The sequence below is a fragment of the Marmota monax genome, unplaced genomic scaffold (assembly GCF_021218885.2).
Source record: "Marmota monax isolate L192 unplaced genomic scaffold, Marmota_monax_Labrador192_F-V1.1 WCK01_AAM20220418_F8-fsc00071, whole genome shotgun sequence".
NCBI classification, from domain to species: domain Eukaryota; kingdom Metazoa; phylum Chordata; class Mammalia; order Rodentia; family Sciuridae; genus Marmota; species Marmota monax.
In genome coordinates, this window is record NW_026695217.1 from 1363639 (window position 1) to 1387814 (window position 24176).

At 38.9% G+C, this 24176-nt stretch overlaps 1 long non-coding RNA gene across 1 annotated transcript in view; it reads left to right on the forward strand.

The window, feature by feature from the left end:
* The window catches only part of LOC124084745 (uncharacterized), a 42253-nt gene that overhangs the window by 8669 nt on the left and 9408 nt on the right, over window positions 1-24176 (forward strand). The window contains exons 3-4 of the long non-coding RNA XR_006849202.2: window positions 396-463; window positions 2268-2351. This is a non-coding gene — a long non-coding RNA (uncharacterized LOC124084745). The remainder of the gene's footprint in view (window positions 1-395; window positions 464-2267; window positions 2352-24176) is intronic.

Sequence of the window (24176 nt, forward strand, 5' to 3'; positions counted from 1 at the left end):
TCAATGGAGCTTGCTGACTGACCCTGCTGGTGCCAGGTCTCCTTACTGCTCTGGTCTTTCCCTGGGGAGAGAACAGTCCTCAGCAGGACCTCAAGTGCACCTGTGATATACCACTTCAGCTGTCGCATCCGTCTCAAACCTGCCTGGATACCACAAACTTCATCCCCCGTGACTAATTGGAAGGCTATGCTGAACAAAACCAGTGGGAACTGAGGAAAGGGGCCAGAGGCAGATGGAGATGGTCCGGGCATGTCTAGCCCTTTCTCCTTTTAAATAATCGCAGTCACTCCACATAGACTTTCCAGAAATATCTATTAGCCCTGAATAACCAGTATGTGGGTCTCTTCAGAATGCTTCTAACTCATCTCTCTTTTTCCTCATTACTGACTTCCTAGGATTTCAAGTCCCCACTGTAGAGAGCCAATGTGCAACCAACTCCATGTTCTCAGGAGACAAAGCTAAAGTAAGTTTGTACAAAGAATGGCCCTAAAAACAGACTATAAGAATATGAGTTATGGCTGAGAAAGCTTTTTCTACCCAAAGATCACAAAGATATTCTCCTGTTTCCTCCTATGAGTTCATATTACTAGGTAACACTGAGGTCCACTTTGATTTCTAGTTACTTTTTGACGTACTGTGAAGTATAGATCAAGGTTCTGTTTCTTAAAATATATGGATGTCTAATTGTTCCAGCACAATTTGTTGAAAATACGTCTTTGTCACTGAATTGCTTTTGTGCCTTCCTCTAAAGTCATCTGTACATAAATGTGGGTCTATTTCCAAACTCCCCACCCTTTTCTGTGGATCTTTTGGTCTCTTTGAGGCCAAGGCCATGCTGTCTTGATTACTACAGCTGTAACAGTAATTCTCGGAACCAAGTAGAGTTAGTCTTCCAATCTATTTCTTTTTTAAAGTTGCTTCAGTTATCTAAGCCTCTTGCCTTTCCAAATTTTAGTATCATTTTGACAATTTCTACTAAAATCATGTTGAGATTTTCTTTGAGGATACATTGAGCCCATAGCTCAATTTGAGAAGAATTGTCCTCCTAACAATATATTTTCTGATCATTGAAACAATTCAAATTAAAAATAAAATTAGTATACTGAACTTTATCAAAATTTAAACCTCTGCTTTTCAAAACACGCCATTTAAAAAAAGGAAAACATAAACCACAGATTGGAACAAAGTATTTGTGAACTTTTTATTTGATAAAGAACTAATAAAAAATATGTAAAGAACTTTCAGAACCAAATAATAATAAAATAAACAACCCATTATTTAAGCAGGCGAAAGTTTTGAACATAAGCTCCACCAAATATGATATACTAATTGCAAATAATCACAAAAATAAAGACTCATCATCCTTAGTCATTTGGAAAATGTAAATTAAAATACAAACTAGAACACCAGACACATGTCAAAATGCAAAAATGTGGAGCACCTGGAATGCTTGTGTATATTGCTTAGGAATGGAAATAACACAGCCATTGTGGACAATAGTTCAGAAGCTTCTTAAAATGTTAAACATATACCTGCCAAAAGATGGAGCCATCTCACTTCTTAGGTATTTACCCACAGAGATGGAAGCTGATGTCCATCATAAGACTTGCCCATGAATATTCAAAACAGTTTTGTTTGTAACAGACAAAAATATGAATAAGTTTAAATGTCCATCAACAGAGGAATGGATAAGAATATTGTGGTACATTCATACAACGGAAAAACAACTCGACAACAAAGAGTTATTATTGATACATAAAAACAGAGCTGCACACAGTCCCAGAAGTCTGTGACTGGTCCTGGAACCAGTGACCGCCCAGGATGGCTAGGGATCCCTGGGTAGCATTTTCACAGAGGACTTAGCTTTCCTCATATGCTCTTAGGTGGAAAACTACAGAAACTTGGCAGAAGCCACAATATGAGCAGTGATAGGTGTACCGTGTCTAGAGGTTGAAGCTATGGCAGCCCAGGCTCCTCCGAAATCTTCTCAGACAAGAAAATGGGTGGATCATTAGCTCAAGATGTGAACACTCCTAGCGTGCCCTAGAATCTCCATATCAAGAACAACAATGACAGTTTTAATCAGTCATATTATAAGTCAATTATTTTAAAACTGTAGACAGTTCAGTAACTAAGACCCACGCTATGCATCCTGCAGAACAGGGCTGGCCTTTGCATGTGTGTTTTGTTTGATGTGGGTTTGGTGGTTGTTTTCTCTTTTTAATTGTTCTTCTTATAAATTGTTTCCAAATCTGTTTCTCAATAAGTGAATAAACCACCAACTTCAATGAAGCAAACAAAAGGAAAAGTCAACTCAGATGCCAGAGGAAACCATAGGAAAAGATCTGACGGTAAGAGCTGAATACATTTTATGACAGAACTAAGTCTTCAGCAAACATAAAGATTAGGATGGCAATTAAAAATGCAAAAGCCATAAGCCCTAAGAAAGTCACAAGGAATCAACTAACAAACTGGTAGAGGAAGGGAGAAAATATGGGGAATAAGGAGTGTTAGGTTTCAAGAGCTGCCTTGACAAAGGACTGCAGACTGGCAGGCTTAGGCAAGAGGGATTGTCCCACGTTTGGAGGCTGAAATGGGGGGCAAGATGTCAGCAGGGTTGGGAAGATGGATCTGTGCGCACCTTTCTCCTTGGCTTGTAGATGACTCATTTCCATATCTTCACAATATCTTCCCTCTGTGTGGCTCTTCCCAAATCCCCACCCCCCTTTAAAGCACACTGTCAAGGAATCTGCCAAATCTGCCAAATCACTTCATCTTGAACACCATTGGAGCCACATTCTGAGATCCTAGGAGTGAGGATTCGAATTTCAGGGGACACAACTCAGCCTATCTCATACATATTGCTTTATTTGTAATACCCAGGTGTCTAAACTATTATTCAAAATAGAAAAATCCAATAGTAGAATTTTTGCATATTATATATGATGTATTTTTAAAATTCAGGTTTCTAGAGGAATAATTAACATACTGTAGTATTTGTCGTTCAATCATATAATTCAATTATTTTGTCAAGTGCATGCAACACCACATAGTTGAGATGTAGAACAGTTGGTTTCCCTGTCCCTTTAGCTCCTCTGTGTCTCTCCATTAATCAGTACCCCCCCCCACCCCAGGCACTGGCAGCTACTCATCTTAGTCACTTCCCTTTATTTTTACCTGTCGAAAAATGTCGCATGAATGAAATCCATTTGTATCGGACTCCTTTCACTTAGAATATCTTAAAATTCATCCCTGTGGTTGTGTGCTTATGGATGTTATTTGTTTTTATTGCTGAGTTTTTATTGTTTTATCACTATATGGATTCACCCTAATTGTCTCATTCATTCACAAGTTGATAGACATTAGGGCTGTTCAGAGTTTTTTTACAGTAATGTGTAAAGTTGCCAGATCAACACTCACACTCGTGTTTTGAGGGCACACATATTTCCATCTCCCCTCAGTGAACACTAGAGTTGAGTCACATGGTAAATTCAAGTATGTTAACTATGATATGAAATGGATTTCTTTCCAGGGTGCCTGCAACTTTGTGCATTCCCACTCTCTGCATCTGAGACTCCCACACCCTCACTGACAACTTGGCTCTCTACACACGTATTCGTTTTCTATTGGTGTTGGAGGAAACTATCGCAATATTAGCATTTTGAATCAACACAGATGTGTAGTCATATTCTTCTGTAGGCGAGAAGTCTGAGGAGGCTTCCACTGGGTTCTTGTGGGTAGGCTGCATCCCTTTCTGCAGGTCTGAGAGGAGAATTAGTTTCCTTGTCACCCAAGGTGGAGTCCCTCTGTTACTCTAGACATCACTTGCCCCTTCTATTACTGCATCCATCTGAGAAGCTCTTTTGCCTTCTTCTCAACTCTTAAGGGCCATAGGATTTCCGTGGTTCCACCTGGACAGTCCAGGATAATGTCCCTGTGATAGGGTCCTTACCATTAAGGTGTGGAATCTTTGGGGGATCCTCACTGTTCTGTCTGTATAACACATACACGTGTCCATCATGAGACATGCTTGGAGGATTGTGCTGGGTCTTCAGCTGAAGTCCTCTAATGACGAATACTGTGTGGTATCATCCAAGTGAAGTTTCTGTTTTGTTTGATTTCGTTTTTTTTTTTTTTGCTATCCTCATCTATTAAAAAATTTTGCCCACTTTTAATTGTTTATTTTGTTATTAGGCAATTATGAGATTTCTTTTTTATATTCTGATTACAAATCTTCATCAAACGTGTTTTGTAAGCATTTTCTTCCTGCCTCAGCCCTGCATTTTAATTTCCTTATTATTTTCTTCTAATTATTATGAAGCCTAATTCATTATTTTTTTTTCTTTTTATTATTTGGTCTTTTCATGTTGTAGCTAATCAATTCATAAATGCTTTTTTCCCCTGTATTTTATTTTAGAAATTCTATAGCTTTGTGTATTTTATTTAGAGCAAGTCTACTTTCTATCATACAAGACATGTGCTGATGTCTGATTTGGAGTCCTTGGGTTTTCAATTGTTCCAGGATCTTTTGTTTAAAAGGCTGTCCCTCACCATTGAGCTATTTTGATATTCTTAACAATCAGTTGAACACACGTGTGGTTAAACCCTGGAATCTCCTTTGTGTCCCTTGATCAATGTCCCCACCTCTACTTTAATTCCACCATTTGTATAGTGTAATAAAACTATAGTTTTATTGGAAAACTCGAGGTCAGGTTAAATAAAGTCTCCAGATTTTTTTCTCCTTTTCAACATGATTTTGGCCATTCTTGGTCAGTTGCTTTAAAATGTACTTTTAAATTTTCAGAACAAAATACTTGTTAGGATTTTGATTGTGGTACCATTGAATCTATATATCAATTGAGGAAAAACTGGCATTGTAACTACTAAGTTTTCCAACACACAAACACAGAATTTCTCACCATTTGGTTCTTCCTTAATTTTTCTCATCAATGTCTTACGAATTTTTTCATACACCCCTTGGTCACATTTGTCAGATTAAACATTCATCCACAGCTTTTGTAAATACTTTCTGTTTCATTTTCTAATAGCTCACTGCTAAATATTATATGTAGAAATATAATTAACTTTTGAATAGTGGTGAATGCACTTAGCAGTCCTGTAGGGTTTTTTTGTTTTGTTTGTTTGTTGTAGGCTGTGGGGTTGCTTACACAGTATATCACATAATGTATAAAATATTTTAATATGTTTTATTGATTTCCAGTCTGTTTGCCTTTTATCTTTTTCCTTGCTTTGTCACACTGGTGTAAGGGTCCGTTTTCTTGTCAATTTGGCTAGTTGACAGTCCCCACATGAGTCACTGGTCTTGGTACTGCTGTGAAGGTGTTTAGTCTGTGGCTAACATCTATAATCCTTCAAGTTTAAATAAAGGAGTTCCTGTTCTATAGCTTCCTTTTTATGGCAATGTCTTTGAATCATTTCTGTGGTGTTGCTGGACCCATGAAATGATATTGTATTCTTTGTATATTTCTTGGAAGAGCTGGGGTAGACATGGTATGATTTCCTTCTCATATATTTGTTAGATTCACCAGCCCAGCCATCTGGGATGGATGCTCTCTCTGTGGGGACATCTCCACATGTGAATTGAAAGTCTTCCTCATACCTCTTTTCAACAGCTCTGCCAAAGGTGAAGCAGTTTGTGTGCCCCATGAGCTCACTTTGCTGTTGATTTAATTCAGTCCACAGCATTGTCTCATGACCTCAGTTCTCTGAGGGACCCAAGCAAACTCAAAATTTTGTCTTGGGGTAGGATGGCTGCCGTGTGCCCTTGCTGCTCTCTGTATTCCCATCTGAGGAAGTGCAATTCTAGTGACATATCATTCTGTAAGTTTAAATTCATCAGGATAAAAGTAAGCAATGCAAATTCATTGTCTACATTGGAGGAAAAGGAAAAGAACTCTGAAAAATAAATTCAGTGAGTTTATCAGTCCTTCAATGGGGCATCATCAGATAAACCCAGAAGAAACAGAGGACTCCAGACACAGTTGCGAACTGTGACCATCTGCCCCTGTAGAGCTTAACCATCTGTCACCTCTACCATCTTCATCAGCTCAACCCTACCACTTCAAGAAACTCCAGGCCAGGAGAACAAACGTTGCAAATAACTTTATTATTCATTCCAGGATCTTCCTGAGAGACCTATCAAGTCTGCAATGAAAAGCATCAGTGGAATATTTATACAAAAGTCCCTTTGCCTGAAAATCCTTATCTAGCTGTGTCCTTTAATCCCATGCAAGATCCTTACCCAACCCTGACCAACTCCAAGTCAAAGGCTTAAGCTAGACATTGAGTTTTTATAAACTATGATCAAAATGAAAAATATAGATTCCAAAAATTGTGTGCTGGGAATATTAGTCCAATTTGTACTGCTATAGCAAAATACCTGAGACTGTTATTTATAAACAGAGGAGATGTTATTTCTTACAGTTCTGGAAGAGGGTAAATCCAAGGTCAAAGGGCACAAATCTGGTGACGGCCTTTTTTGGAGGGAGCTACTGGAACTAAACTTTGGGTCACTCAACCACTGAGCCACATCCCCAGACCTATTTTGTATTTTATTTAGAGACAGGAGTGATTCTCCTTCCTCAGCCTCCTGAGCCTATGGGATTACAGTCGTGCACCACCTGGCTGGTGAGGCCCTTCTTGATGTGTCATCACCTGGCATAAGTAGAAGAGGAGAGCTTGAGAAAACAAGGGCTCAAACTCACAGTGTTAGGAGCCTTAGTGTTTGGAATTAATACATTCTTGGGGTGCAGCCCTCATGACCTAAACACCTCCCATTAGAAGCCAACTCTCAATGTGGCTGCCTTGGGGATTGCTTTCAATATTTCTTCTTAAGGGCGCACATTCAAACCAGAGCATTGGACATACATAGCTAAAAATAAAGACAGGTTCATAAAATTATTTGAATAGAGTATACTTTAAACATTTTCCCCAGTGATATTCTTTATCTGGTACAAGATATTGCCAAATATTTTAACTTTTCAAGTTAAATATTTGAGCACTCAACTTGTAATCCAGAAATTGTCTCTCTCCATACATGAGAGAATACTTCTGTGCAATGATGATGCCTAAAGCCCAGGCAGGAAGGTGACCCTTGGGAACCCCCTACATCTGTGTCTGCTTCAGGGCCCAGGGGCATTCTGAGGCTAGAGGCTAGGAGGCTACAACCAATGGTGATCTCACCCCAGCTCCTGAGATGTTGCTTTGCTCAGCCCAGATACAGGCAGGAGGGATGGGAAGCAGTTGGAGCTTAGGGGTGTCGCTCACCCTAATCTGTCCTAAAATGTAATGATGCAGATTCTCTCATTGCTACAGTCACTGCCCAAGGAGCATCCATCCCTTCTCCAAGGAGGCTGCCCTCTCTTCTGGCCTTAAGGAAGAACACTCAGTTTCTTGCCCGATGTCTTCCGCTGCCTGTCTCTGTCTAGACCAGCTTTGCACCTGTACAGTTCTCCCAGTATGACTGGTCACCTTCATTCTGTTCATTTAGATACTTGTCTCATTTATATGGAAGAAATGTCCTAAGGCACATGGTGAAATCAATGCTGTAGAAATGAATTATGGTGAAAGTTGCTGCTCCACAAATGGTGTGTTAATATGTGTAATGAAATGGAAAGGCACTGAGTTCCTTTAGAGGCTATACTCCAAAAATGGTCCATGCCCAACTTGTAAAGCAGTTCCCTTGATGATCCTTAGAACTTTCACTCAACTTGAGGGTAAACAAGGATTAAGGATTTTGCTGACAAGAACTTCTGGTGGGTAGGAGTTCATCTCCACTTCACCTCACTCCAAGAAGAGGGACAGGAAGTAGTTCCTGTCACCCTGGTGAGAAAATCTTGGAGGAGCCACTCAAAGAGCTGGATGTGGGGCTGCTCACTTCAGTGGAGGACACAAGAAGACACAACCAACTGGTTAATGAGGTAGAGGCCAAAGGGAAACTATGACCAGTGAGTTATCCCAGGACTACAAGTGCAAAATGTGTGTGTTTCCCAAGAACATAACTGGGCAGTGTATGGAGAGAGCCTGCCAAGAGGCCATGGTAAATCCTGCCCAGTGCACTGTTCATCGTGAAAATGATGACACAGGGTTGGTGAGAGTCCGAGACAGATGAACCTCAAAATACTGAGTGTTGGGGAGAACTGGCCAGTTGCCCAAAACACTTCTTACATCACATGTTCCTGAAGTCAGGAATATGGAGAAAACACAAAAGTCACCAAAAACAAAGAATTAATCTTAAACATCTGACAGCCTCAGAAAATAAGTCAGATGAGAACTTTCCTATGAGCTCTGTACTCTCTCCCTGTCATTGCAGAGGTGAAACAGCAGCTGGGTGGAAAGGAAAGACCCCGGAACAGAAGCAAGGGCCACATCTCCCCTGATTCTGGCTGGGGACCCCAGTCTAGCCGGTCTCCCCCATCACATGTGAACATAGCCTGGGGTGGATCTGTCCACATAGTGACTGTTTGGGACTTCACAGAGATAGAGGGACAGCTCAGGGCAATGTCCCCTTCCTTTAGCAACACTCTCTAAAGATTTGCTGAATACACCTAAGACAGAGAAGCCTGCTCATTTTTAATGTATTGTTAGGGACGAGAGATTGAAGATTATTTATGAATGGTCCCATTGGGCCAGTCATACTGATAGAAATAGCAATTTCTTCTCCAATTAAGAAATTGGAGCAAATTTATATAAAAGTGAGTTACATTAACAAATCAGCACACACTTTTTCTCAATTTAGAATTCACAATTTTTTAGACTGTGAGTTAGACTTCAATCTCGACAGATTTAAGGGGCAATTTGTTACAGTATGAGATGGCATGAAATGTATTTATTGACATTTCAAATTACAGCATTTTCAATGAGAAAGATATCTAATTTTGAGCTACTAAAACAGCATGTTGCAGCCATATATTTCGTTTTGAATAGCAATCACTTAGATGCAGGATCCTTATTTATAGCTGGTACCTAAGTGGGAGTACTGTATGCAAAAAGTGATGTTAAATAGACAAAAAAGTTGCCATCATGATTATTAACATGCTTCACTTCTACTTTAAAATGCCACAGAATTCTATGATATTTCTACACTTAATAATTGTGCCAGCTCAATATAAAATATGAAATCATTATTTTCTGACATTAATGAAGTCAACTTTTCCAACACCATTTGAATAGGCAATTGAACAAGGAGACTAAAAAATGCATTAAAACCAGGTCAGCGATTCTGTATTTCCAACAATACGTCCACAATTCCATGAAGGGTAATCTTAAACCATTTTTTAGAGCAGCCTGTACATCTTTATCTTAAAATTCCAAATGTTTCAACAATAGACGATTGTTAGGAGCTAGACAATTATTCTTCAGCACTCATTGATTAATGACTTAGTCTATGACACAGGGAGAAACTGTAGAACAAAGGAGTCCATTATAATAATGCACAGGCATTAAACCATCTTCATTAATAGGATCTTCTGAATTCAGTTTAGCATAAAGCCAAATATGCCATAAAGAAAGTGGAGAGGTAAGAATTTTAAATATATTTGGAAAACTTGCTTGATAATAAGAAGATTAAATAATATTATTGTCCTCTGCTCAAATTCTCTTTCCCTTGCTTTCTCCCTCCCCCTTCACTCACCCCCAGCTTCCTTCCCCTCCCTCTTTGCTTTTCCCTCCCCTTTTTCTCTCTCTTTCACACACACACATACACACACACACACACACACGCACGCACTCTCAACCCAGTAAAATTTAAGATAAAACTGCATTTTTAATAGTACAAGACATTAGTAATCCTTTTAAATTCACTCACTCTTCATTGTTATTAGCATTCAGGAGACCCATATTTTATGTAATTACAGTCTTTTGAACAAAAACTGCAATCTAGCAAGCGAAAAGATTTTCAGTTATCTCATTTGAGAAACCTCACCCACCGGGTCATTTATATAATCATAGCAGGGAAGACATAGTTTTAGAAAACAAGATTTTTTAAATGTTATTTGGGGTTGAATTATGTCAATTGAATGTTGATGACAGAAATATTGCAAAATATATTATGATTATTATATGATTCAGCTTCTTCTGGAGTCCTATTAGGCCCTAGCTTAGCTCCCCTTCAATTTCATTTTTATGCTGATCAGTTGTTTTGTTTCAACTAATGAATGCAAGAACCAAACTCAGATTAAATCTAAACAAGTCAACTATAGTAATCCTTATATCTAATATTTAAGAAACTTGCAATAACTGGCCCGCACCCTGAGCACTCTTCCTGGATGATTCCATCAGTCCACAGGAAAGCCCCAGCAGGTTGGGACTACATTTTGCAGGAGAATAAAGCAAACATTAGAAAACTCAAAATAAGTTGTATGATGTAATAATTTTTAATACAGCTACTAGAAATTTTGAAACTGCGTATGTGGCTCAGATATATGACTTGTCTTGTATTTCTATAGTCCTGGACCACACCAGAGTAATTTTGAATTTCCCTTGTTATTCTATCAGTTTAGTTTGTGTCTGTTTTTACTTCAACTAATTTAATCTTAGTGTGCAACTAAGCATCTTTTGGAGACTGTGCAGGCAACCTCCCACACAGCTCTCAATGATCTTTGTCTCCTGATACTCCCACCTGTACCAGGTGTGATCAACAGAAAACTGGGGACTTAGGGGCTGCCACTTCTGAGACTCAGTTACGGAATACTGCTGCCCCATCTTTTATGCTCTCTCCTATTTTCTCCCTTTTCTCTTTCTTCTCTCTCCCAGCACTTGCTCTAAGGAAAGCCAGCTGTCTTGTTATAAGGACACGCTGGTAATCTGAGAGTTTCAGGGAGTGAGGAAATGAAGTCTCCACCCAACAGCCAGCAAGGACCTGCCTTTGGCCAGCAAATACTGGGGTGAGGACTGCTGGGCCTCACCAGCCAAGCCTTGGGTCAAGGTATTTCCACCCAAAACTTCAACAAAAGGGTGAGAGAACAACTGTTGGTCATGCTAAGCTTCTGAGTTTGGATGCATTTTATTACTCCCTCACACATGATAGAGAAGGGAAGGATGGAGGTGCCACAATCTGAAAGTGTAGAAACCAGAACACCATTTGATAAATATGGTGGCTTTTAAGCTTCATACTATTCTATGCAGAATCATCATCATCCTGTTACAGATGAGAAGGTCCATGTGAAACAAGCATGAGGATTGACTGTGGGGCTGGAACAGAGGACAGGGAGGTCCCAAGGCAAAGATGCAAGGTCTTCTTGCTTGGAGTTTGGTTTCCACTCTAGCAGATTTGTGTGTGTGTGTGTGTGTGTGTGTGTGTGTGTGTGGTGTGTACAAAGCATGAAGAGATTTCTAAAGACATCAGACTTCTGGTCCCACGGGATTAGAGAGATAACACTGTTGAGATGTGAATTTTGCCTTATTGCCCTGGACCACTTTCCTTCTTGGGACATTAGCTTTTAATCGAGGTGACCTAATCTGACCTTGAGGTTAATAATACAGAATTCAATTAATCCATGAGGTTTTCTGCACATTTAAGCCTGAAAGACATCCGGCTGCCTTTGTTGATCTGCTTAGGATGATGGTCAGGTGCTAGTTTTCCTGGAACAGGGGAATTAAGATGAGAGGGCAAGCTTGGACAAAGAGAACCATTTACTCTCTCCTGTAAAAGACAGGAAACAATATTTGACTGAAAACACACAGGGGTTGAAAGATGGAGTGGGGAGAATGGGCGGTGGAAGAAAGCAGTAGAATTCATAGAAAATAATCAAGAGCATCAGTCCAAAAGCTGTCTGTTTTAACCTCCAGCCACCAGCACAGAATCCGTGTGAATGTGTGATTTCTCAAGTTGCTTTTCTCTCCCAGTTCCCTCATCTTTAAATATGGACGATGGTCCCCCACCTACAGCAAGCTGTTCTATTAGCAAACTTCTAGAAAGGGTGCTGTTGCCTCTTCCTCAAGTTTTGTTTGCCGCAGTCTGGCTGGGCACAAAATAACCTGGAGGTCACGAGCCACTTGTAGGTTCAAACAGGAACTACTTTATTGCCAGAACCCAATGGGAACTCAACCGGAACTCCGCGAGAACTCAAAAGTAGCAGGCACCCGAAGTAGCAGGAGCCGCCTTATTGCCGGACAGTAGAGGTCTACACACACAACTGAACACACAGCTTGTCTCAATTCTTCATCATCCAGCCACAGCAACCAGTCATCATCCCAACAATTATACACAGCTTAATTTAATCATCATCATCCCAATGGCTCGCTGGCGTTACCTCTCAACCACTTCTTCTGGCAAAATGCCAGGCGCCATCCAGACTTGGTTGTGGCTCCCAACACTTGTTAAATCAAACCTTTCCTTCTTTGGTGTACTCTGGCCTCCACGTATCTGTCATCGACTGAGTTATTTTCTCCATTCCACTCCAAGCCTTATTGTCACTTTACAACTTCCTATGGATACCTCTTGAGAGAGGAAGTCTCCGTGCTTCTGTTCTCAAAGTTTGCTTCTGCTTTTGTAAAGGAGCCATCAAGTAACAGGATCACTACTGATGAGGCTGCCATGTTTGTCTTCATCATAAAGGTGGTGAGGACAGAGCTGTGTCTGTCCCTAGTTTCAACTCTAGCCCTCTAATAAGCATAGCAATGAACACAAAGATCAAAGAAAATTGATTCCCATTATTGTCAGTGGTCATATTCTATAAAGTCATCGGAAACTAGAATGAGCCTAGGCCATTGCTCTGGAGGAAATACAGTGTCCAGTTCCTGAAGTGTCTTCTCAGATGGTTTCACCAATCAGTGCAAACTGGGGACTTAGAGGCTGCCAATCAGTGCCTAACCTTGCTTTCTGTGTGTTTCTGTTGAAAGGCACCATGTTTAATGGACATTTGTATTCACTGACACTGAACTCCCACCTGGTAATTGTGGACAGTTTGAAACTCCTGGTTTGAAGATTTGTCAATAACAATGAAACATTTGATTTTTAGGTACCAGCCTTGTTTCTTTTCTTCTTTTCTGGCCCTATTGTCCCTCCACAGGATGCACAGATGACGTTAACTTTGACATGTCACTGACCCAAAGAAAAAAAATCACATTTTAAGCTATTTCCACTTGTTCAAACTTTTCTTAATTTTTAAGCAACAAAATTATATTCCTCCCAAGTAGCCAACATATAAATGGATCTTATAATCTTTTTGTGTGTATTTGGATATCTGCTTTTACCCAGCAATTCTTATTGTTCCTTACATCACAAGCTGTTAAGAATGTAATTTATCTTGTGATAAATAAATCTGAAGTGGAAAAGTGGGGCTAATAAAGTGAGGTCCCTTCTGTGTATATGGCTCGTTTCTGTTGGAAAAGTGCTGGGCAATAGACATATCAGAAAATCACTTGAGTTAATATTTGTAAATTATTAACCGAGAAGTTCATGGAGCCTTTTAAAATGCCTTCCTTAGTCATAGAAAATGGCCTCTCTAGGATCTGATGAGCACCTCTCATGGGTATTTCTTCTACTATTTTTTCCCATCCTAATCTCAGATACTGAAATGGCATACACCTGTTTCTGACATTCATTCTATTTGAGCCATCTACAGAGAACTAAAGCTATTTTTAAAGGAAAAAAACATTATATCACTTCTTCTATGATTTTGTGTGTCCACTAAAAAAAAGTGGGAGAGCACAATGGTAAATTTAATTCTGATCTTTATACGAGAAGATTTTGGGGTAGAAACTCCTGAAAAATGCATTTCTAAGTTTAGAATGTGTAATTCACACCTGGACTTGGGGTTTCAAACATTATGCCACATTCTTCACCTGAATCTGGGAGCAAAATCAATGTTTGATGAGATAGTTCTTGAAGTTTTTCACAAAATTTAAACATGTTTGAAAGATACATAACTCACTGATAGCTTAACTGGCGGGGGTGTATATGGTCGAATACACAACCATCACTGTGCAGCTTGCCCATTTTTCATAACATTAATTTGCTGGTCAATGTTTAATAGCAAAGTGCTGTAACATCTCATATGTTGGCTGTAAGTGTATTGATAAGCAATACCGTTCCATCTGCTAAACAGATAAATTGTAAAAACTTCCTTTTTTATATGGTTAGGCTGTTTCCATTGGATCAGATTTGCAATTATTAAAACATATGGCTACAGTGGAATAGCCAATTAATTTAGGCGTTAGTAAAATTCAAATATTTTGCACAAAATATATGTATATTTATGACTGGTCACAAATGCAGCCTTGAAATGCTGCAGAAACAGTAGACAAGAGTATTTTGATAAATAATGTATTCCAACATCCATTACTATTATATCTGAAATTACACCATCATTTTCTCTTCATATTACAAGGGGCTTCGGATTTAGCCACATCAGTCCCTTTGGTCAATGGGAAGTGATGGAGGCAGTGGAAGTCATGTCTTAGCAGAAACTTTGAAGGTTGTCTCAGGGCTCTGCTATTGTTCGTTTCTTGCTACTTTGAGCACAGCAAAGTCCTATATGGGGGACTATATTACCTATTGAGAAGAAGGAAGATCTAGTGGAGCAAAGTCTCAGTGCAAATCAAGAAATAAACCTAACTCATTGTGAACCTTTCAGATTTGGGTATTATTTGTTACTGCAGCATGCCCTAGCAAGTGATGACAAATACAGCTGGCATCAACTTGGGAGATGTGCAAAATCACTAACTCCATCATTGTTTCTGGGAATTCCCCCATTCAGAGCAAAATTAAGGCCGGGAAAATTGGAGTGGGTCAAAAATTATTTCTTAACAGAGAATTTTGAGGTAGCTCATCATCTCTGTTTATAACAGCTAATCATTCTACTAAAATATTTTCTATTGTTCATTTCTATACAAAATAAAATTCAAAGCTTTATTCTACAAATAGCCTTTCAATAACTGCTCTCACTCCGTCTATATCACCTACGAATTTCCTCCACTCCATCAAAGCCACAATAGCTTCCTCAGAATATCTGAAACAAGTAGATCATCCCCATCCCTCCTCCACTGTGCCTGAAATCTCTCTCCTGTCTCCAAATATAGAAATGTGCTGCAGGAAGTAAAGTCGTTTTCTTTTTAAAGGTTATTAGATACTCAATAACTGTTACTGGTTTAATGAAAACCCACCTACTAAATGAAGAATTCCCAGACTGCTCCAGTCTTGTCTGCCCTTAATTTTAATTCACAATCTTTTCTTATTTGTATCAAAATTAGCAGCACTTGACCTCAGGTTATTATGAATTATTGGTTGGTTAATTTTACAAATATCCTGGTATCTCATCACTTTCCAACCTAGACTGCTTCGTGTTGAACAACCATGATGCACATACTTCCTGTGGAATATTTTCCATGTCATTCCTGACAGGAGCACTCAACGTTTCTTGATTGATTTACATGATCCGTAACAGGTAGTCTTAGCAACTGAAATTTCTCAGAAACCTACTCCACTTTTCTGGCCTAAAGTGTGTATTTTCCTCTTATATAGTTTTAATTCTTTATTTATGTCTATGAACATCTGTATGTGGGGGGCGTTATGATAGTATGTGTGTGCTTGTGTGCACACGCACACATGCACAAATGCTTTTTAAACCACTTCAGAGTTATGGCTACCCAAGTGTAGCTCTATCTACCAAATTGAATAACTCTGCTTCTCCCCCTTGATATAGTACCTTACACCAAAAACTTTAATAAGGAATTCTTTTCCCTCATACTTCAGGTTTTAGATTTAGTATTTCAATTTTCAACTTTCTTTCCCTATACAAGGCACAATATTTAGTATTATGCTTTTCAAATTTGTTCTCTAAACATGGTCTTCCTTCCATTCATTTGTATGGAATTATTTTTCTTTTTAAAGTATTCCCTTAGCATATAATAAAACTACTGCCTTTTTATTCTTTTTAATTCTAAGGCCAAATTCATTGGCACTTTTTCTCAGTTCTTCTCTGGGATTTCAAGGCACCCAGGTACCCAGGTCACCAAAACTGCTGTTTGGCATCACATCTGGAGAGAAGTTGTCTTCACACAAGAATTTATCTCTAAATCTGTTTCCCCTTTATTAAATACTTGGATTCCAGCTTAAATTTTCTTGCTTCTATTTTGTTTCTAAACCTCTTCCTAATGAGATAATTCTGAAGCAAAGCAAGGGTGTTTCTGATAACTTAGAGGACGCTTCTGTAACAACAGCACCGCTCTCCAGTGACCTCCTGTGGCTACACAGGAGAGACTCCATTTTCTAGATTCACATGTGTCTGTTACTGGTGTAAACTGAGTGGTGTGTGTGTGTGTGTGTGTGTGGATAGGGCGAAGACAGAGATCACGATTAGTTACACTAACCTGCAAAATACGGCTGTGTTAAAATTGATAGTACTGCTCTCTCCTAGAACCCAATAACAGGAAGCAGGCCTGGTCTGGGATAATGGATCAGGAGATTTAGAGTCGAAAAGAGCTGCCAGACTGACTGGCAGTGAAAGAGGAATGAACTATGCTGGAGAAGAACATTTTTGATCCAGAATAGGAAGACAAAACAAAACAAAACCCAAAACCCTAGTATTATATTAAGGAGAAAGGAAAATCTGGTTTAAATAATGTGAACTCATTTATCACAAAGCCCAAGTAAAAAATCAATAATTTACATCCCTATTACAGGTAACAATAAGCCTGGAGTTATGGAGATCGTTTCTGATACATTAAAATGGAACCTTCGGCTTCCAGCTCTTTTCATTATTTTGCCTTGTTTGTGGCTGAGTGTTTGTTTCCTGGTACCCTCCCCTTCCTCTCCTTAAGCACTGGCACCAAGCTCAATGAGAAGGCTCAGTCCTCAATCCCCTGCAGCTCTGCAACCCTGGGAAGAAATGCACAAGCCACCCCTTCACCAGGGCCTGGCAGGCCTTCAGGAGAGTAGGGTGAGGAGAGCAGGAGAGGGAGAGAAGCAGAGGTCGGAAGAAATAGTGCTTCTCCCTAGAATACTGGAGCTGCAATCAAAATCTGTGTTTCATACACAAAAGAAGGACTCATGGCCTCTTCCAGGAAGGAGGCGATAACCAATAACCAGGGCACTGATTGCATCTCCTGAGCTAGGACTCTGCACCCTGAACCTACTCCTGCAAAGCCCACTGCGAGACCCACAGCTCCAGCCTGTTCACATTTCAGTCTGTCCTCTGGCAGCTCACCACTTTGACCCTAGCAGCTTTCTCCAGCTCAGCAGGAGTAAACAGCACTTGAATTATTGCTCTCCTGCCACATAACAATCCTATTGTTATGACCCCTTGTGTCTTGCAAAATACAGTGGAGCAGTAATTGTGGATGCTTCATGTACCACGCATCACGGTTGGCAGGGGTCAGCATTAGCACTGTGGCCTTTGGCTGGTGCTCAGAGGTAGCATCTCCCCTCTTGCTCAGTTGATACAATGTTAAATAGCATCAATATGACACCGAAAAAGACAAAATCACTTTACACTGGGACTTTGTTTTTAACAATGAGGTAGAACTGAGACAGATAGCCTCACTATCAAAAATGCTATTTATCTTATGCAAAAGAGCATAAGACTAGCCAACTTATCTCGTGATTCATTTTAAGAAACACAGATGGTTCAAGAATCAAAAAAAAAAAAACTTCCCTCATTGATCTTATCTAACTGGGAAAAATTTAAAATTACGCCCCCAAAAAATTGCGCATAGGGAAAGATTGAAAATTACATCTGTACATATTCATGTTCACACATGTATAAACACACATTCAAGGGCAGGTTTTGATATGATCATTACTTGTTGCAATGATAATGACTGAGAGCTACAAAATCCTTGCACTCTGAGAGGCTTTCAGCCTAACATCTGAATTCTAATCTTAAACTTTTTTTTTTCCTCAGAGAATATTTGGATCATTAACTTGTAAGAAAAAATAAAATACAAACTAAACAGAAAAGAATGTACATACCTAAGGCAAATATTTATGAACCAAGCAAAATGTATAGAAATCATTTGTTTGAAAATATGTATTAATATTAAAAATGGAGAGATTTGAAAGGATTTTTGATTTTTTTTGTTTGTTTGTTTTTTGTTTTTTTTTTTTTTTATACCAGGGATTGAACCCAAGGGTGCTTTACCATGAAGCCATATCCCCAGTCCTTTTTTTTTTTTTGTATTTTATTTAGAGACAGGGTCTCTCACTGAGTTGTTTAGGGCCTCACTATGTTGCTGAGGCTGGCTTTGCATTCACAATCCTCCTGCCTCAGCCTCCCAGGACACTTTGTTTTTATTTTTACCAAAAAAAAAAAAAAATCTTAAGATAGTGTAGATAAAAGTAAAAGTATAACATAAAGATGAAACAAAACTCTTGGTAAATAAACACATGGATGTTAATAGATCTTCAAAAATTAGCCAGCTCCTTCCACATATGAAAATCATGAAAATTTCTATTTTGAGTTAGAGGAAAGATTAGTTAGAATAATGTGCTTAATGTCCACAACTAGATTATTTTAGTCAGTTTTTTTTTTTCTTACTGTGGCCAAAAGATCTGACAGGGACAATTGGAGGAGGAAATGTTTATTTGGGGTTTCACAGTTTCAATTGGTTGGGTCTCAGTCCACAAATAGTTCACTCCATTCCTTGGGGATTGAGGGCAGGTAGTAAGTCATGGCAGAGGTTGTGGTAGAGGAAAGCAGCTGGGGACATTATCAGGAAGCAGAGAGAGAGAGAGACAGAGAGAGTTCTCCTCACCATGACAAATAATAAACCCCAAAGACACCCCCCAATGACCCACCTCCTCCAGCCACACCCCACCTGTGCAAAACCCCCAACCAGTTAATCCCATCAGAAGCTTAGCATGCTGATTGGGTTAAGGCTCTCACAACAGAATCCTTTCACCTCTAAGCCTTCCTATATCATCTCACACATGAACTTTGGGGGAACACCTCACATCTAAACCATAACACAGTTGTAGTCGGCAGCAAATCCCAAAAGGGATTTTGTCCACAATTGTAGAAATTATAATATGTAATAGTAGTGGTCAGATGCATTTGTTTTCATAGAGATGTGGGTTTATTGTTTTTTCCTCAGTGAAGTCTTTAGAAAGCTGCCTGCTTTTTCTAAGTCCTCTGGGACATGATGCTGAGAGGTATTGTGGCTGTCACACCATGAACCTTTCCATAAGGAAAAGTCTCAGATGCATTGGAAAGCACTGCCAGGAGGTGACATCCAGTGATCTACTCAGTAGCCAAGCCACTTCTCCTTTACCAGTGAGTCCCTAGGGGTCAGCTTGATGATTCTATCTGTCTCCTGGATTTTCAATGACAGATAGATGAAATAAATACATAATTCTTCCTCTTTGGGATCAATGATTTAAATATGACCAACCTCACAAAATCTCTCTCTCTCTCTCTCTCTCTCTCTCTCTCTCTCTCTCTCTCTCTCTCTCACACACACACACACACACACACACACACACACAACACACACACACACAGTAATTTACAGAAGTCCTGAAAGAAGTTCCTGGTCACTCCCTGCCCTGCATTCTTCTGTGGGGGGAGCCCTTTCTAGCAAACCTCTTTCACATGATACATCTGCTGAACCTGTTGTCAGCCTCCCCCTTCAGGTTTTATTGTAGACACAGACCACATTTCAATCAGTTTTTATCATTTACCAATGCTTCAGATAATGCCTAGCGTATAGATTTGTTAAATGCATGCCTTTCAGTGAGAGACACCTTGGAAAGAAGACCACAGCATCTACCCTCTTGAGATGTAGCTACTGCTTATATTCATATTCTAATGGGTAATTTCTGTTAATTCTTGTGCTCAGGGTACAGCTCTTGAATAAGACATTTGCTGGATTTGTGGTTAATCACAAAAGGTTTAAATAACTAGTGTGTTCTTATAACAATTGTCCCAGCTATTCAAGAAGAAGAACAACAAAAAGTTAGAACCAGGAATCTGACCAGAGATTAATATCCACAGTATATAAGGAATTCAACCAACAGAATAGTAAAAGTCAAATAATCTGATTTTAAAAATGGCAGATGATCTGAATAGGTATGTTTCAAGAGAAGATACACAGAAGGGCAACAGGTTTATAAAAAAAAAAAGTGCTCAATCATCAGGGAAATGCAAACCAAACCACAATAAGATATCATCTCACCCTAGTTAGAATGGCTATTATAAAAAAGAAAAAATAAATAAAATGCTGGAAAGGATAAGGAAAGAGGGGAATTCTCACACACAGTGGGGAATGTAAATTAGTGCAGCTATATGGAAAAGAGTTTGGAGATTCCTCAGAAAAACTAAATGATCCATGAATACCACTACTGGGTATACATCCAAAGGAAAGGAAACTGTTATTATATCAAAGTGATACCTGCATCCCGTGTTCCTGACTGCATTATTCACAATAGCCAAGATAAGGAATCTGGCCATCAATAAATGAATTGAAAAAGAAAATGTGGTCTATACATATACAATGGAATATTATTCAACCCTTACAAGCATGAAATCTCATAATTTTTAGTAACATGGATAGAACTGGAGGACATTAAGTAAAATAAGCCATGCACAAAAGACAAATACTATATGTTCTCACTCATATGTAGAAGCTAAAAATGCTGATCCTATATAAATTGAGAGTAAAATAGTGGTTCCTATAGACTACGAAGATTAGGGCAGAGGGGAGATGAAGAAAGGTTGAATAATTGGTAACAAAATAGAGCTAGATGGGAGGAATTAGTTCCAGTGTTCTATAGCACAGTAGAGTAATTGTAGTTTTAATAAGTTATTATGTATTTCAAAATAACTAAAAGAGTTTGCAAAGACATGAGAAATGTTTTAGGATATGGAACTGCTAATTACCCTGACTTAAACATTACACATTGTAAACATGTATTAAATTATACTTTTACCCATAAGTATGTGTAAATATTTCATGTCAATTAAAGGATAAAAAAATTAAAATAAATTTACTCCCCTACTGGTGTGTTATGTCCACATATTGCTAGAGGTTAGCAATATTTGGTTATTTTAGTCCCTTGCAAGTAAAAATGATGTAAACTCCAATTCCTGCATGTGTATGCTAAGTTGCTAGTACACTTTTCTACTTATTTGGTAAGCTTAAGCTTTTCAGTTGTTGCTCAGAAATAAATTGCTCTACGTAGATGGTGTAGATGATGCTGTTCAAACTTCCCCAGGTAAGTGATACAGATTAATGATTTCCAAACACCTGTACACATAGTACAGATCAGTGGTGTCCACCTGCCTGAGTAAAAGGTTTAGAACAGTGATCCTCAACACCCTGTGTAGATCAGTGCCCTCAACCTTCCACTAGTTTGAACATTTAGCTTACATTTTTAAAGGTGCTAATGCTTGGACCCCACCTTCAAGTTTCTGGTTAGTCAATAGAAAGTTCTTAGATTGCTTTTTTCATCTAAAGTCCCCCTTGAGGTTGTTTCAGGAAGAATGGGACTATCACCACCACAACTCAGCAACTATTCTAAAAGACTTGAATTTTAAAAATCTGACATCTATTTGTTTTCTGGCTATTTTTCTCAGGACTTGAATATCTAAGTACTGAAAATTATTTTAGCTAACTGAAAGATCTTGTGGTGTGAGCTCTTTTTAAACAAAAATTGAGCTCTGATAAATCAATGAACTGTATTAAACTCTACTAATTCAGGTATCTAAGTAAAATGCTAATCTATCAGCAGTGTTACGTAATATTTTAAGTATGTGCATAATTTAACAATACTTTCATTTTTAAGAGGTCTCCATATTCAGTATCATGAAATACTAGGCCTCACATTCAGCAGAAATATTTTTATTATACAGAGAGCTTAAAGAATCATGTCCCTTGTCATATATCATCATCCTGTATTATAAAAGGTATCTGTTGGGGCTGGGGGTGTGACTCAAGCAGTAACGAGCTCTCCTGGCATGTGCGGGGCGCTGGGTTCGATCCTCAGTACCACATAAAAATAAATTAAGATGTATCCACCAAAAACTGAAAAATAAAAAATATTTTAAAAAATTCTCTCTCTCTCTCTCTCTCTCTCTCTCTCTCTCTCTCTCTCAAAAAAAAAAAAGGTATCTGTTAATCTTTCATACAGGAAAGTGTTCATAGATAACTATTTTTTTTCTATTCTAACTAACAGACTTTATACTTAAGATCAGTTTTTGGTAAACAACAACAAAAAAAATAGTGGAAACACAGAGTTGCTCTATAATCTCCCCACATCTCTCAATATTGCCCTAGATCATTATCACCCAGAGTTCATAGCAATAGATGTTGCATGTTCCAAGGTGTTTGGACAAAGGTATGATGACCTTGTCACAGGCAATGGGGGAGTGGAAGATTCACACCTCGGTTCTTGTGTTCCAGTGAAAGAAACTTTAAAGTCAAACATGAAAAGCCAAGCAAGAGAATTTAATTATAAGTGAAAGTAAGGTGCAAGCAGAGAACACTCTCAAGAGAGTGGGTCATTCCTGAGGAGAGAAAGACTAAGGGGCTTAAAGCTACTTCCAAGTTTATTACTTTGGGACGTTTGTCAAGACAACTGGGGTCCACCTCCAGCTATCTTCGCCAATCCATTGTTGAACATCTCCTTGTGGTGGGCAGGGGAGTTCTTGATCTTAGCTGGTCATTTCTGAAACTGTCATCCTGATCATCTCCTTGTTGGGTGGGGAGCAAGGGGAGTGTGGCTCTTCTGTGACTTGATCTTATGTTAATTAAGTTGTAGCAACCAAAGGCTGGGCAGAGCAGCCTTCATGTTAGTGCACCTGAGCTACTAAAGAACTCCCCTACTGGTGTGTTATGTCCACAGCACCCAACTGCACAATGATCCCGTAGACACTGTCAGGAGTGACCTTGCTTGTCTTTCCTTTTTGATATTTTTCTTAATTAGCTCTCTTTGTTTCCACCTGTTTACTCTCAGGGTTAGTACACCTATTGTTTTCTGCAAGTTACTTGATTATTCATTAGTCTTAAAAGCAATTTCAAGAAAGCCCATGAACCTGTTACCTGACAATGTGTACCCCCATCACAGTGTCACACAGAGTGGTTTACTTCCCTGAAAGTCGTCTGTTCTCTGCCTACGCATCCTCTCCCTACCCCTCACCCTGAGAACCACTTGTCTTATTGCTGTCTGCACAGTTTTGCCTTTTCCAGAATATCCTATTTGAAATCACACAGTTTGCAGGCTTTTCAGACTGGCTTCCTTCACTCTGTGATATATATTTGTGATTCCTCCATGTCTTTTCATGTCTTGAGAGCTCATTCTTTTCTATCACTATTGAATATTCTGCTTAGGGATGTACCAGTTTGTTTATCCATTCATCTACTGAAGGGCATCATGGTTGCTTCCAAGTATGGGAAACTCTGAATAAGGATTCCATGAACATTTGTAGAACTTCTTTCAAAATGAATGTTCCATTTTGCATTCCCACCAGTAATGAATGAGTGTCTCTGTTGCTCCATGTCCTTACCAACCCCAGTGTGATCATTTGGAATTTGGTTATTCTAATAGCACACAATGGTAGCTTATTGTTGCTTTAGTTTAAAATTTCCTAGTGACATGTGATGTTGAAAACTTCTGCATAAACTTACTTGTCACCTAGGTATCTTCTTTGTGAAAGTGCTTATTCATATATCTAGACTACTTTTTAAAATAAATTATTTTCTTATTGTGGAGTTTTAAGAGTGCTGTATATATTTTAGACACTTGTCTTTTATCAGCTGAGTCTTTTGCAAATATTTTCTTTTGGTCTGTACCTTCTCTTTTTCACTTTTGAAGAATAAGTCTTAGATACAAAATTTAGATTGATGGGTTTTTTTTCTTAAAATATTTCAGATATTTCATCCTACTCTCTTCTGCTTACATGGCTTCTGAAAACAAGTCCAATATGGTTTACATTATTGTTCCTTCAGATAATGTGTTTTTCCCTCTGTATTAGTTTAAAACAAACTTTTCTTCCCTCCTTCCCTTCCTCTCTCCCTCCCTCCCTCCCTTTATTCCTTCCTCCTCTCCTTTCTGCAGCAGAAATCTAAGTGTCATTTTGTGGTATTTATCCTCCTTGGTGGTTCTCTGAGCTTCCCAGATCATCAATTGTGAGTTTCATGTCAACCTGACTAGGACTCAGGCTGCTTCCCATTTGCTCTAGCTACAGGTATCAGAGGCTTATTTCCTTATTTTTGTCTCC